At 42.2% G+C, this 14459-nt stretch overlaps 1 protein-coding gene across 2 annotated transcripts in view; it reads left to right on the top strand.

The window, feature by feature from the left end:
• SASH1 (SAM and SH3 domain containing 1) overlaps positions 1–14459 on the top strand; it is a 554241-nt gene that overhangs the window by 349452 nt on the left and 190330 nt on the right. The window lies entirely within an intron of this gene.

Here is a 14459-nt window from a genome sequence, read left to right on the forward strand (position 1 = left end):
GACAAAGCCTTTTAGAAGTTTCTAAAAGCTCCATTTGATATGGGAATTGGGAATTAGCCATGGTATCTGGTGCACATTGGGACAGGTGGGCAGCGGCGTAGCGTGGGTTGTCAGCACCCGGGGCAAGGCAAGTAATTTGCGCCCCCTAACCCGGGGCAAGGCAAGTAATTTGCGCCCCCTAACTCCTAACCTGCCGCCGCTGCCAGCTTCTTCTTGCTGCTGCCTGGTCTGGTCTGGTGTGGTTCTCTCCCGCGCTCAGCACTGCGCTGGGCGGCCGCTGCACTGTCCCTCCCCCAGATAGTCCCTCGCTCTCTCTCCGCACCGCACGCCTGGTGCCCACCCCCTCCACAGTGGGCGGCGACCGAGCGGCTCGGATCGGATTCGCGCAGCCAGCACTGCAGTGAGAGAGAGTGAGTGAGCCAGGTAGGGGCAGAGAGCTGCGAGTGCGAGCGCACCCCCCCCCAGATGTTGCGGCCGGCCCCCCCGCACCCCCCACGCTACGCCACTGCTGGTGGGGCAGAAAGCAGGGAGGTTAACATCAGACAGAAACAGAGCCAATGACAGGGTGAGCCAAGTAATTTGAGTTTTGTCCCCATCTTCATCTCTGCTGAATTCTACAAGGTCAACATTGAGACTAAGGAGGTGGGAGCTGACAGGCAGTTTTACACCCTGGACTGGTTGGCAGACTGGCGGGGCTGGCTGAGGGCAGACTGAAGTTGATGAAACAGTTCAACTTAATGAACAAGCCACCATTGAGGGTTATTCTTGAAGCAAGCTTAACCATTACCATCATTGTTTGTTAGCAACAAGGTTTAGAGAAACTGAGGATGTGCAGATAGCTGATAATGTTGGTTTCATAACAAAACTTCCTGTGAAGCTGGGTTACTATCACATATATATTGGTTACTTTAATTGGGAAATGAATCTCTGAGTGCCAATCTGGCAGCCCAATGGATATGCAGTTTAAATTGTGTGTACGCTGCTTATACACACTCCCTTTGATTTTCTTTGAAAGGTCTCTTTAAAAACATAATCAACGTGTGTTTCTCACAGTAAAGCTATAATGTGCAGTTGTTAAAAGCAGGTGTTTTATAGTAGCATTCAACCTTTACTTCCATTTTTTAAAAAAATCAAACCCAATCTATTTATGAACATGACTGTTGGATGTACAATGAAGGTAATCAAGCATTTTTCTATAGCCTCAATTTCAGTCACCAAAGAACAGCAAATGGGCATCCACTTGCAAGAGTTAAAACAGAAGGAATTTTGTAATTCCTTGCACACTCATATTAACAAAGCGAAATAAATAGATAAATATATACTGCTGTAATTTATAAGGCAGAAGAATGGTTTATAAATTAGCTTTGTTTGAGAACATCTGTTGTACGTTTGTACTGACTTGCACAGTTCTCCTTGCTGAATAATAGAAATAAAGTGGGATTTACAGTACAATGCAGTGTGGGGCTGTTCAGAATTCCAGCTTCTCAGGGCATGTATACAGTGTGTGATACTGTGCATTCGGTGCTGGATGCAGGTGCCTTTTGGGGAGTGCTATATACCCTACGTCACCCTCACGTCATCCCTGCCCCACCCTAGTTGTCTAGATTCTGTGCATTCTGCTGGAATGGATATAATCTATTTTATGCTGAGAACACACCTCTCAACTGCTTGCTGCATACATATATACACAGAGAGCATGTTCTCAGGCCGCCTTCTATTAGAGCAGATCTAATGACATTGCAAGCTAGCTATGCCACTCCCTCTCACCGTTTTTAACTTGTCTGTGAATGAAATAGACAGCAGTAAAGTAACTTAGTCACCTCTGTATACTGATATGTATCCTCTGTATATCAGTATAGCAAGACGTCAGTTTCTAGTTCCTTTTTCAAAAGGCTGCAATATATATTTGTTTGCTGCCCATCTGACTGGGTTGTCCCAGTCACTCTGGGCAGCTCCCAACAGAGTACTAAAAATGCAATAAAACATCAAACATTAAAACCTTCCCTAAACAGAGCTGCCTTCAGATGTCTTCTAAAAGTCAAATAGTTGTTTATTTCCTTGACATCTGATGGGAGGGTGTTCCACAGGGCTGGTGCAGAGGGCCTCGAGAAAGCCCTCTGCCTGGTTCCCCTGTAACCTCACGTCTTCTGGCAGTACCCTCACTGCTCGATCTAAGTGTTGTGCACTTGTTTGAAAACTTGCCCGCCTGTGTGCAAAGACAGATATTAGCTACTGCTGTAGATGATGTCATTGTGCAAAGGTGTGTACAACTGCAAGCTGCTGTGTACAAAGGCTTTATGTATACACAGCCTCAATTCCATTAATCCCCGCCCCTATATTTCCAGTCCAGTTCTCCAGACCACAGTCATTCAGCTCTCCATGTCTTCTGAGTATACGCAGTCTTCATTGGGCAGATTTTTAAAATACTTGTGATAGCTCTGAAAACCTCAGAGTTCTGCCATGTCTACTGACTGATACTTGTCTCTTGTTTGGGGTTGTTGCTGCTTTGGCTACAAAGCAACCAACATTCGAATAATTGATAAGCCTGTTGGTTGGTGTGTGTGTGTGTATGTGTGTCTGTAATGTATTGGGGTATATATGTAACATTTATGGCATACCCTCCAACATTTCTCTGGTGAAAATAGTGACATCCTGTTCCATACCCTCTAACTTTTTTCTGTTGAAAATAGGGACATTCTAAGGAAAAGTGGGACATCGCAGAATCAGATCAGAAACTGGGATGGCTTCTGTAAATCCAGGACTGTCCCTGAAAAATAGGGACACTTGGAGGGTCTGTTATGGTAGGTGGGGTGGGTGCTAAAACTTCATTAGTGCTTCCAGGAAGCACAAAAATACATTGTGAAGCTACAGATCAGGTCAGTTTGTATCAGAACTTGCAAATATTGGATTTCTTAAGCATCCTTAGACACAGCCCATGTTGTTAGATGCCTAAACTTGTCCTCAAGGCCATATGTGGCTTGCAAGTAATTCCAACACAGATTACAGTTTTTCAGGATAGAGGCACATCAAGAAAGTGTTTCAGCGGCTCCTAATCAGCTTCTCCAAGTTCATTCATTGTGATTAGCTTGCATTGGCTGAGACATTTTCTCCTGTCAATTGGAGCAGATAATATTGGAAAACAATAATGTGATTCATTTTAAAGCAGTTTGGAGGTAAAATTATACCCCAGTGCAGTATTTGTTGCAAAATTGACAAATGCTAGCCATACAATATAGGCCTCCTAGGACATTGTCACCTGCAAACAATGTCCCCAAATTTCAGCCATTTAATTTTCTTTCAGTACACAAAGAAGCATCTAGGAGTCAAAACAACAACCATAATTCAAGGAAACCAACTGAACATGACACGCAAGGTGCTTTGTTTATTTCAGCTAATGGTATGTGTTGGGGTTAAAACTTTTCATCAAAAACCGACCCAGTGGTACACATTTAAGTGCCCACTTAGCGTTTTCTTTTTGAAAATGAAAAAGAGCCCCGCCCACAAATATTCCAATAAATCTATTGATGTTTACCACTGGATTGTGTTTTATCTTCTCCAGTGTTAATTTATTGAGGGAGGGGGATATATATCCCCCAGCCTTTGCAAACAAAAACTGGTCCAGGAAAACAGACTTCTGAAAACACCCCCTTGGTTTGGATTGGGGATATTTTACTCTCCTGAGATTTTTTTTGGAATTTAGCTTGGGGTAGAAACATTTTCCCCAAGAAAACATTTGTGGCAATGTTTTGCAGGTGTCTGGGTTACAGTTCATCATTCTGGGAGTAGCATGGTATGGTTGACAGTAGAATCATGTCTCAGACTTCAAGTTAAGGAGGTAGGAACATGGCTCAGAGAGAGGGGGGGAATGTAGTAACAATAGGAGAGAGGGGAGTGTTTTGTGGCTGTGGGGGGGGGGGGCAGGGCAGAGGTTGTCAGAGAAGGAAGTGTATTTGTAGAGACTTACCGGTAATAGGATTTTTGTCCATATTTCTATTTTGTATAAGCTTTGGAGCTAACCCCCTCTTGCCTCACCAAGTGATATCTGTTCGTGTGCATAAACGCAAGTAGAAATGGTCTTCCAAACTGAAAGTGCAATATTTACAACTTCATGGTAGCATACTATGTAAACATAATTTAATAATCCATTAACCTTTAAAGATTGTAAAGAACAAATTCCGTTTTGTGCATTTTTGTTTATGACCATTATTTTATCAGTGAAACTGAACAAACGTTTACTGCCATCTAGTGGAAAGCGAGAAAGTGTATATTACCTCTGCAAAGTACTGTAGGTTGTTTTGCACCTGTTTGCCTTTAGCGGCCTTTTGAGCATGCTGGTCATATTCTCTATAATTGGCTAAATGAAATTTTCATTACTGAGGCTATACACTAGCAAAACTAGTCAACCTACATCCACAGAGTTGCTTTAATTTTGCTTTTATCTTTACAAAATGTGAAAGGGCTTTAAAAGATTTGCATATAAATTGTTATTATTTTTGCCCTTTTAGTTTGATGGGTAAGGCTGCAACTAGTGCAGAACACAGCAGCTTAATTACTAATGAGCTTGAATTGCTAAGAGCATATTATCTTGCTTCTTCAAAAGCAGCCCTGACTCCCAGTGGGGAGCTTTGGACTTCAGCTTTTTCTCTGAGCCCTCCGTTGCTTGGCCCTATCTTCCAGAAGAATCCCTAGGTTCAATTATTGCAAATTCTTGCCTACTCCCTCTGAAATGAGATCAATCAGAACTCATCCAAAGAGTCTGCTTATCATTCCACTCGTGTCCTTTCTGGTAATCCACTGAAGGTTGTAAGTGAAAAGGATAGTCTCATCATCCCAGGCCTCTGGATGACTCTGCTTCCAGGCAGCCCCTTGGTCTCCCTTGGCAGGCTCCAGCTTAGGTCTGGACAACAAGGGAGTATTTGGGCATGACTTTGTGACTCTCCAGTATTACTGCCAGACTATCCGCTAGTCTCTCTACCTACGGACATTCCAGTCTGCCATCTGTGTGCCTGCATTGCACCATCTGTCCCTGCACCATTGACTTTCCATGTTAACTTTCTACAGAACTGACTCTGAGACTCCATCTTGCCCATCCAGAGTGTCTCTCCAACCTTCAGTTTACACGTTTTGTCCTCCATCTGTTGCTGCTTGCCTTTGACCTGGCAGTGACAAAATCCATGCAAAAAGATGAGTGGGAACTTTATCCTCCGTGGCTGCTTCACAGTTATAGAATTATAGAATATCCTCCGTGGCTGCTTCACAGTTATAGAATTCATTCGCCCAGGATACTGAGCAGCTATGCCAGCTCCAAGTTTCTGAAAAGCCATGGTTAAGATGGGCTCCGTTCTCCTTGCCACCATCACCACTGTTGGTTTTCTGCATCTGATCCCCGCCACTTAGTTGTGTTCATTCATTTAAGTGGGTCTACTCTGAGTAAAACATAGCTGAATCCCACCCTCTGCCACTGCCGGAACACTCAGAAAGGGCAGGTGAACCAGCACTGACAGCACAGAGGAGGATCAGCAGGTCCAGGAGTCTCCAGGGAACAGCAGTGGGACCCTGAAAGCTTGTGAGCCACATCTGGTGCCAGGGATACTAACCTCTGAAGGAAGCCCTGCTCTGTAATGATTAACATCCAATGGCATTAAGCTCGTCCACTGCATGAAGGTGTGCCTTTAATGTTTTAATGATCGAGTAGGTGTTCTAATTAGTTGCTTTATAGTTCAAGGTTGACTTTAGTCTTTTCATTTTTTTTCCTGATGCACCCCCAGATTAATGTAATAATGACTGAGACTTTATCAGTTAATTCCATGTGATTTGTACCCTGTTTTTATTGATGGTTACACATGATTGGTACATGAAGCAGTTTATGCCAGAGTGGCTACAATGGCATTGTAAGGCCCTTTTGCAGTTCTGCTTGTCACTTAAAATCCATCACAATCAATTTGTTTCACATCCATGTGTGCAGCTGGACAAAAGTATCTCGGTGATGTCTTTAAACACCACATATCTCTGCTGCTTAAATTAATCATCCTGAGTCTTGTTCCTTGACACTTAGAACCATATTTCCTGTGAAACAGAATATAGATAGTAAATTTTCAATGGTCCTTAATAAAGAATGTGCAGACACAGCATTAGAAGTGTATTTTGGAAGTGGGAGCTGGCATCTCACAGTTAAGCGAATATTATTGATGCCACACATGTTTCTATGGTACACAAGATTTGAATCAACTGGTAGTGTTGGCATAATCTGAAAATCATTCCCTTCTTTACATATTCATGCATAGGAACCAGCATTTGTATTTGCATTTGCATTTGTATTTTTGTATCATTTCAAAACGCAAATAGCAACCCTGTTCCCAATGCAATACATTCCCAGTTTTGCCATAAAACAGCTGTTCTCTAACCACAATAGCCAATCATATTAATTTCTTTTTGTTTCTTCACATCCAAATTGTACTTTCAGAACAAATATATACATGATGCTACCAGTATTTCAAATACTGGTGGGACTACTTTGCTTTTCCCAATTCATTTTTTTAAAAATAATATTTATTAATAATTTCAGAATTACAGAAAAAAAAATAAAAAATAAAAAACAACACTGCAATACATAAAAAGAAGAAAAAACACAAAACATAAAAACCAATACAACAATACAGCAAAAAATAAAATAAAAAAGTGAAAAAAGACACAAATCCCATATTACATATCTTTAACTTCCATTTGCTTGTTTCGTTGACCTCCTCACACCTCCCTTTTTGTATTCTAGTTTAGTTAGTTATTTCAGCAAATTCTTTCCATCTTTCTAAATTTTTATTAAATAATTTATCTTAACAATTTAACCTATTAATTAACTCGACAGATCCTTTCCATCTTTCCCCATATTCTGTTATTCAAATTACCTTAATTTATTTAACCTTATCTTATCATAAATTACCTTAAAGCTTAAAACTTAATACTCAGTTATACATAACTCCTGATATCATTTCTGCTAGCGTCATATAGTGTCATTCCAACATTTTCCCTAATATTCATTAATTTTAGGCTAATTCCCTAAATAAAAATTTTTCTTTATAAATTTTCTTCCAATCTTCATCCAACGTCTCTTCTTCCTGGTCTCGGGTCGTGTCAGTCCTTACTGTCCATTCCATCTAGTCCATCAACCTGGAAGTCTTATGTCCGAGGCCCTTAAGTCTCTTCATGTCCCTTCTGCAGATCTTCTTCTTCTTGTTTATACTTGCACTTTTTCTTGTCTTTTGTTGGTCTCTTTCTTACTTTCTTTCCTTTCTCATTGAGGAGTAGGTCTCTGGGGGGTTCCAACCCAAAGTTATCTCCGTCTCCCTTCATCAAACCAGCCCATTCCCCACAGTCCCACTCCCCACAGTCATCAATATAATCCAAAAAATATTTACGAGCATATTTCGAAGTCTCTCCAAAGTTAAAAGTCTCCTCAGCTCCAGACTCCCCCTGGCCCACTCCAACTTCAATCTTCAAAAACAGCGGCTTATGCTCCTGTAGGGCCTTGGGCCTCTCCATTTGTATTATTTGAGGTGCAACCGCAGCCTCCTCCATTATCTTCTGCACTTGCCCAATCAATACAGGTTCCTGAGTTGGATCCTGGATGGTTTCTGTATCACTATTCACTATTTGTCCACAGTTATTGGTCACAACAGTCATCAAATCCATTTTCTCATTCATCAAATCCATCTTCTCATGCATCTGTTCCAACAAAGCACTTGTCTCGCATAAAGCAAGCACCAATACTTCCTTCCAGCTCATATTTAGTCAAGGTCAAAAGGACTAATCCCACGATCTTAATCTCACAGCTGTGGAATCCTCAAGTAGACTGCAGCAACAATTTAGCAGGCTCCCTCTAGAGAAGACAATTTCTATTTGTATCCATCTTTTTAAGGCAAGTCCAACAAAGGAAAATTACTTTCATTTTTCAGATATTTTGTTTCTTTAGAATGCAAAAGGCAACATTGGAATCAGTTTATTTCTCTTCTTCAGCTATCTGTCAAAGTATTCCATTCACAGTCAATGAACCTCTCCAACAATTTCTGTCTCTGACACCCCGTTCCCAGGTTAGAGACGGTGGAAACTTATCTTTCTTCACTCCCTCTCCTGCAGGTGTTACACAAAGTCCCCCCCCCCTTTTCTCCTGCTTCCAAGGGGGTTTCAGTAGTTATAAACGAAGGAAATTTAGACTTTTTTAATGACTTTCCAGGCTTTAGCTTACAAGGTTTTTGCTTTAGTCTATATACAAAAAGCGGAAGGCGGACTTCCTGTTTTGAACCTTCCCGCTTCGATGTCAAATTAAGATATTTCTTGATCCAATTTTCCATTTCTACTCACGGGTACTTGTTTTAAATCCAATTGTCCACAGGAAAAAGCCAGCGCTCTCCGGCGATGGCTGTGCGGCTTCACTCCGTGAAAGTAGCAGTCAGTTCGCAGCACCGCGCTGCTCACCCCACTTTACTCCAGAATCCCAAAAAGGGGTTCCCCGTGAGTAGGGGGGCGCTCCTGGTGCCCTGCCGAACCCCACATTCCCAGGCTTCCTCCGCCTGGGATTTCTAGCGGGTCCCCACCTTCGCCACGGCGGGAAGACCCAGTTTCCACGGAGCCAGTTCCTCCAGTCGGAGGAACTCCGCCATTCGCCGATGGCGCTAACCCGGAAGTCTCTTACTTTGCTTTTCCCAATTCACGTGCTTCTGGCTCCACCTCCAACACCCCCAAGAAATTAGTGCAAAGGTCCGAAGGGCTTTGTGTATATATTTAATTGAATGTGCTTGGATTTTTTTTCCATGATCAGAACTCAACAAATTAGCTGAGTTTTCAGGTTCTGAGCAGGGTAGTAGGGAATTTGAGATTTCATGGTGCAGGGGAAGCAAATTCAGCTTAAGTTTAGGATTAAGCTAAAGTGCTTGTCAGTATACTGAGGGAATAACTCAGATTATTTCTGAGCTAAAGGAAAGATGATCCATGGGTGGCATGCCTAATGCAAGTTGTGGGCTGGCACTATAATTCTTCATAATGGGAAATGGCCAGTAAATCTATGAAACAAAAGTATTATTTTCCTCCAGGTTGTGCTATGTGTGCCATAGAGCTAGGACTCTTCTTTAGTTCCATGTGCTTCTTTTTGGGGTGCTTCCTGGTGCAGGAAGTACCGGTATATCCATCCTTCTCCCTTCAAAATAACAACATGTTGGTTGTTATTTCATTAGGAGGGAAAAGGAGAGGATGTGTTTCTGGTAGTAGAACAATTTACACTTGCCAGGTGTTTGGAACAGAATGGCTTTGTGTCTTTTGTATTCAGGAGTTTTCATGTGGGTGGCAGGAAAAGAGGGAGATTCTTAGTATGCTTATATGACTGCCATGCAAGAAGATAAATGTAGGTATATGAAACAATGGTTTGCTCATTCATCTTGCCTTGCCAAACTGCTTATACTTTAATTGCTTTAACTCCCTAAAACACATTTTTCTTCCCATTTTATATGCACCACATGGGTATCCCTGAGTAGCTGTTCTGTCTCCTCACAACTCAGGGGAATTATTTGCTGATGGGGCAAAATCTAACAGAACACTCTGACAGCTGATGGTTGGAGGAGACCTGTTAACTCAAAATTGGCTGATGGTTGGAGGAGACCTGTTAACTCAAAATTGCAGGGATCTTATTAAATCTGGCCCATCTGGACCTGGTGTTGACGCTGCCCCTTCTGGGCCCTTAAAGGAATATTGGCCAATTCTGCAGTTATCAGCTCCTATGGTGAGGAGGACTGCATTAGGAGTGTTGTCTTACAAGCTGGAGGAGTTTGGCAAAGCTACATCTTCTTCCCTAGAAGGTCCAGGAAGATGGGATGGTGCTCTTCTGAGTTTGAGGGGAAATTGAGATCAGAAGGCATGACAGCAGCCGTTATTGCTGATGGGTTCTGCTTATTATGTGCGAAACACTGGCCTTCTGAATCTGTGTCAACATATGCTAATGCACTGACATTTCTGAACATTTCAAACAGGTTAAGAAGTACCTATCATAGAGTCTCTACAACAGGGTGGCTAACCTGTGGACCTCCAGATGTTGTTCAAATCCAACTCCCATTAGCCCTAGCTGGCATGGTCAATGATCTGAGATGATGGGAGTGGTAGTCAAACAGCATCTGAAAGGCCACAAGTTAGCTTATTTCCTGCCTTGTTTCTTTTAGAGCAAGGATGGGTATCATAAGGGAAACTATCATGAACTCAAGAATTGGCCAAGATTTTTTGCTGCCATAAACCAATTGAGTTACATGATCTGAGTGATACACACCAGCATAATTTGTATCACTGCATGGGATCCTGAGCTACACTCCTTTGATTATATGCAGCTTTGTGTGCACCCCCTAAAAATATTGTTGCTCATAGCAGTGGCTTGGTTTGCTCATGCAATTGGCCCAGGACTGCAGTGACTCTCAGAGAACAGATTGTTTTACCACATTTGCATCTAATCTGTGGTAAAATCCTTCTTATAGCTTGACAGTGTTAACGAACAGAGTCTACAGTGCGCAAGGTGCACACACATAGGCTGCGTATGTGCAGTCTGTACTGGCAGGATACAAGTTGCATATTCAGGGCCTACACTTAAGTGTGTTAGCACTGTTCACTAGTTTCTGCCAACAAGCTTAGATCTGGATGGCCTGCAGACACAAACCCGTTCCTCCTTTTCCAGAAATTGTATATAATTTGTTGCGCGAACAATCCTAATGATTTAGCTTTTCACATGTTTGACTTAGCCATGTTTTGACATATCAATCTCATTGTGGCAGTCCATCCTGCTTTACAGCATAGAAGTCTTCACATAGTGCTTGATGGCTATGTTAATAGGATCACAGCAAGTTTCTGCAGTACTAGTCTGAGAAAACTGTGAATAAAAATATGATATGACAGGTTAAAAGAGACAGAGGGGAGAGACTGGCTGACTCCTCTTACTCTGATTTATTTTTAAAGGGTTTGTTCCAAAGTCAAATAACTTGTTTATATTTCCCTCAGAAGCTCTCTTGTGTATAAATTGTGTTCACTTCTAGGATCAATCAAGGGCACAGCCTGGGCATCGTAATTATGATAATTGGTAGCAGTATGCAGTTAATGACTGTGAAAGGAATAAGTTGAGTGGGGAGCAGGCAGCTTGAGCAAAGCAGTTTGAGCAGAGATGTTGGAGCACATTTTGTTGGACAGCCATTATTGTACTTGGGTCTACTTGTATAAAAGCAAGGAAACAAACAACAAAGGTATTTCACTTTGTCTTATGTTTTTTAATGCCAGCAGGTCTACTACAACTCCTTCAAAAGACAGATTGTTTTTTTTCTCCACATTTTAGAATTTGGTGCTAAAAAGGCTCTGGAGATGCAAACAGAAAAGTCATTACGTAACTGTAATCAGGGGTTTTTTTAATGACATCTGCAGACAGCTGTCCTTAATTTTTATACTGGGGGGGGCATCCCCTTCTCCCATAGTTTAGAATGCTATTTGAAAGGAAACAGCCCTTCACATAACTAAGGGTCATGTGAACTGGCCCTGAAGCTGCATTATAAAGGGCCCTTTCCCCCTTCTATTGGAATAAAACTATGTTAAAAATTCTACTTGTATAAGCAACTGCATGCTATAGGTTTAAGAAATCTCTGAGTTGTGTATGATCAAAGGCATTGAGTTGGCTTTCAAAATGTTCAAACCTCTTTTTGTGAGTAGATCAATAAAAAAAAGAGTACTACAGAAATGGTGCATAAAGATGATTCATTTCTCACCCTTTGCTAGCTTTCTGCAAAAGGCTGCAATTGAACTTCAGACTTTTCACTGAATTACTTTGCCTCGTTCTCAGTAAGCATAAAAAGATGTTTGATGGATGGTCACTGTGATCTTGAGGAAATAGCCTGTTTCCTCATCAGAAAAGCTCAGGTTTTAAAAAGAAATCAGGAGATTTTGAAGTCTACAGTCAGTTCTTCTTTAATTCTTCTATTTAGAATACCTTCTGTTCTTTACTTTCAACTGAAATTCTTCCCATTGTCTGGCAAGGACATCTACAAACCAAAACTGAACAAACAATAATAATAATAATAATAATAAATTTTATTTATATCCCGCCCTCCCCAGCCGAAGCCGGGCTCAGGGCGGCTAACAACAATAAAACAGTACAAAAGTACAGCATAAACAACAGTCTAAAATCATTCGTTATAAAATTAATTAATTCAAGCCACTGGCAACCATTGGGCCAGAACTCCGCGAAGATTGCCGAGGGAGGGAGTCAGGCTGTGCCCTGGCCAAAGGCCTGGTGGAACAGCTCTGTCTTGCAGGCCCTGCGGAAAGATGTCAAGTCCCGCAGGGCCCTGGTCTCTTGTGACAGAGTGTTCCACCAGATCGGAGCCACAGCCGAAAAAGCCCTGGCTCTAGTTGAGGCCAGCCTAACTTCTCTGTGGCCTGGGACCTTCAAGATGTTTTTATTCGAAGACCGTAAGTTTCTCTGTGGGGCATACCAGGAGAGGCGGTCCCGTAGGTACGAGGGTCCTAGGCCGTATAGGGCTTTAAAGGTTAAAACCAGCACCTTAAACCTGATCCTGTACTCCACCGGGAGCCAGTGCAGCTGGCATAGCACCGGGTGAATGTGATCTCGCAGCGAAGACCTCGTAAGGAGTCTCGCTGCAGCATTCTGCACCCGCTGGAGTTTCTGGGTCAGTCTCAAGGGCAGCCCCACGTAGAGCGAGTTACAATAATCCAGTCTGGAGGTGACCGTCGCATGGATCACAGTGGCTAGGCCAGGGCGAGAGAGGTAAGGAGCCAATCTATGGATTTTTACTTGGCAATAAATCCAACTATGTTCACTGAGGTTTACTGCCAGGTAAGTGGAGATAGGATTGCAGTCTAAGTCAGTTTTGCTTTATTTTCATTGGCATTTTTCTACTGCTAAGTACAGCAGAAGCATACACAAAACAAACAAAGAATAGCTATTTTGTATTCCTTATAACAAATACATTCCTCCTGTTTAAAGTACAAATCTGCATCCTTACTTTTCTAAACATAATTACTGGCGCTATGCAGGAAGCTGATAATCCATTCAATTAAAGAACAGAAGGCAAGGTACAATACAAGAACTCTGTAGGGACGAGAATACAAATGATCGGACATTGGGCTAAAGAGCTGAGTTAAAGGAAATATTTGAAACTCTTTGGCCTATATTCACCCAGTTCTAAACAATAAATAAAGCACTGGAGACATCCTGACTGTAATTGGCAAGGCCAGAGGGTTCACAATTCCTTGCAAAGAGACAATGTTGTCTGTGTTTGACAAAATGTGAGGCCAAATAAGAGAGATTCAGTGGCTTGGCTGCAGATTTCAAAGGAGGGGAGGGGAGGGGAGGGGGAAAGAAAAAAAATAAAAATAAAAAAGCTGCATTTCATAAGCTGAATTTTGAAGTTTTGAAAATGAAGAACTTTTGCTGTGCAGCAAACTACAAATATTGTGCTGAAACCTCCTCCCTTTTTAACAATTATCTGGCTGTTTTAGACTAATAATTAAGAGATTTACAGCCTGATCACATCATCTCATTTAGCTGCTTCAGAGCAAGCTGAGACATGCACCACTTCTAGCATAATTGTGTCCAAAGCAAAGGGGCTCAAAGGTCTTCAGCCATGACCTACTTGGCTTATAAACTTCCACTAAAACCCCTTTGCAGCAGTATCTCAGTGTTGTGCCATTGGTGAGGGACCATTACCACTCTAATAGGCTACTCCAGGCTTCCCCAACATGGTGCCCTTTAGATGTGTTGGGTTGTAACTTCCATCATTCTTGATCCTTGGAGATACTGGCTGGGGCTGGTGTGAGTCATAGTTCAAAACATCTGGAGGGCACCATGTTGGGGAAGGCTACACTACTCTAATACCACTCTACCATTTTAATAATTTGTAAGTAGTGGAAGATGCCACCCTTTTCTGCTCAGCTGGTTAGAATGAAGGATGCCTGGTGGAACGGTCAAAGACTAGCACCAGACCAACAGGTATTTCTTCTTGTGCCAGCAATGGGAGCTGAAATCCAGTCCTACACTCTACTGACACTCTGCTGCAGAGCATAGGATTATGCTGTAGAACTACTTAAAATAAACACTGATATCAGTAAGCACTATTGCTCCCAACCAAGTACTATCTCTTGGTCCTGAGGCTGCAGTTTATGTATACCTTTCCCATATATATTGGCTCTAGCCAGCGCACAAGAAAGAACACCGTCTATCTAACAAGTCAATGCTATACTAGCACAATGCTCTTAAGAACATAAGAAAAGCCTGCTGGATCAGGTCAATAGCCCATCTGGTCCAGCATCCTGTTCTCGCAGTGGCCAACCAGATGCCTGTGTGAAACCCACAAGCAGGACCCAAGCAAAAGAGCAATCTCCCTTCCTGTGGTTTCCAGAAACTGGTATCCAGAAGCATGCTGCCTTCTATA

Source organism: Podarcis pityusensis (assembly GCF_964106645.2).
Source record: "Podarcis pityusensis genome assembly, chromosome: 3".
In the NCBI taxonomy this organism is placed as follows: domain Eukaryota; kingdom Metazoa; phylum Chordata; class Lepidosauria; order Squamata; family Lacertidae; genus Podarcis; species Podarcis pityusensis.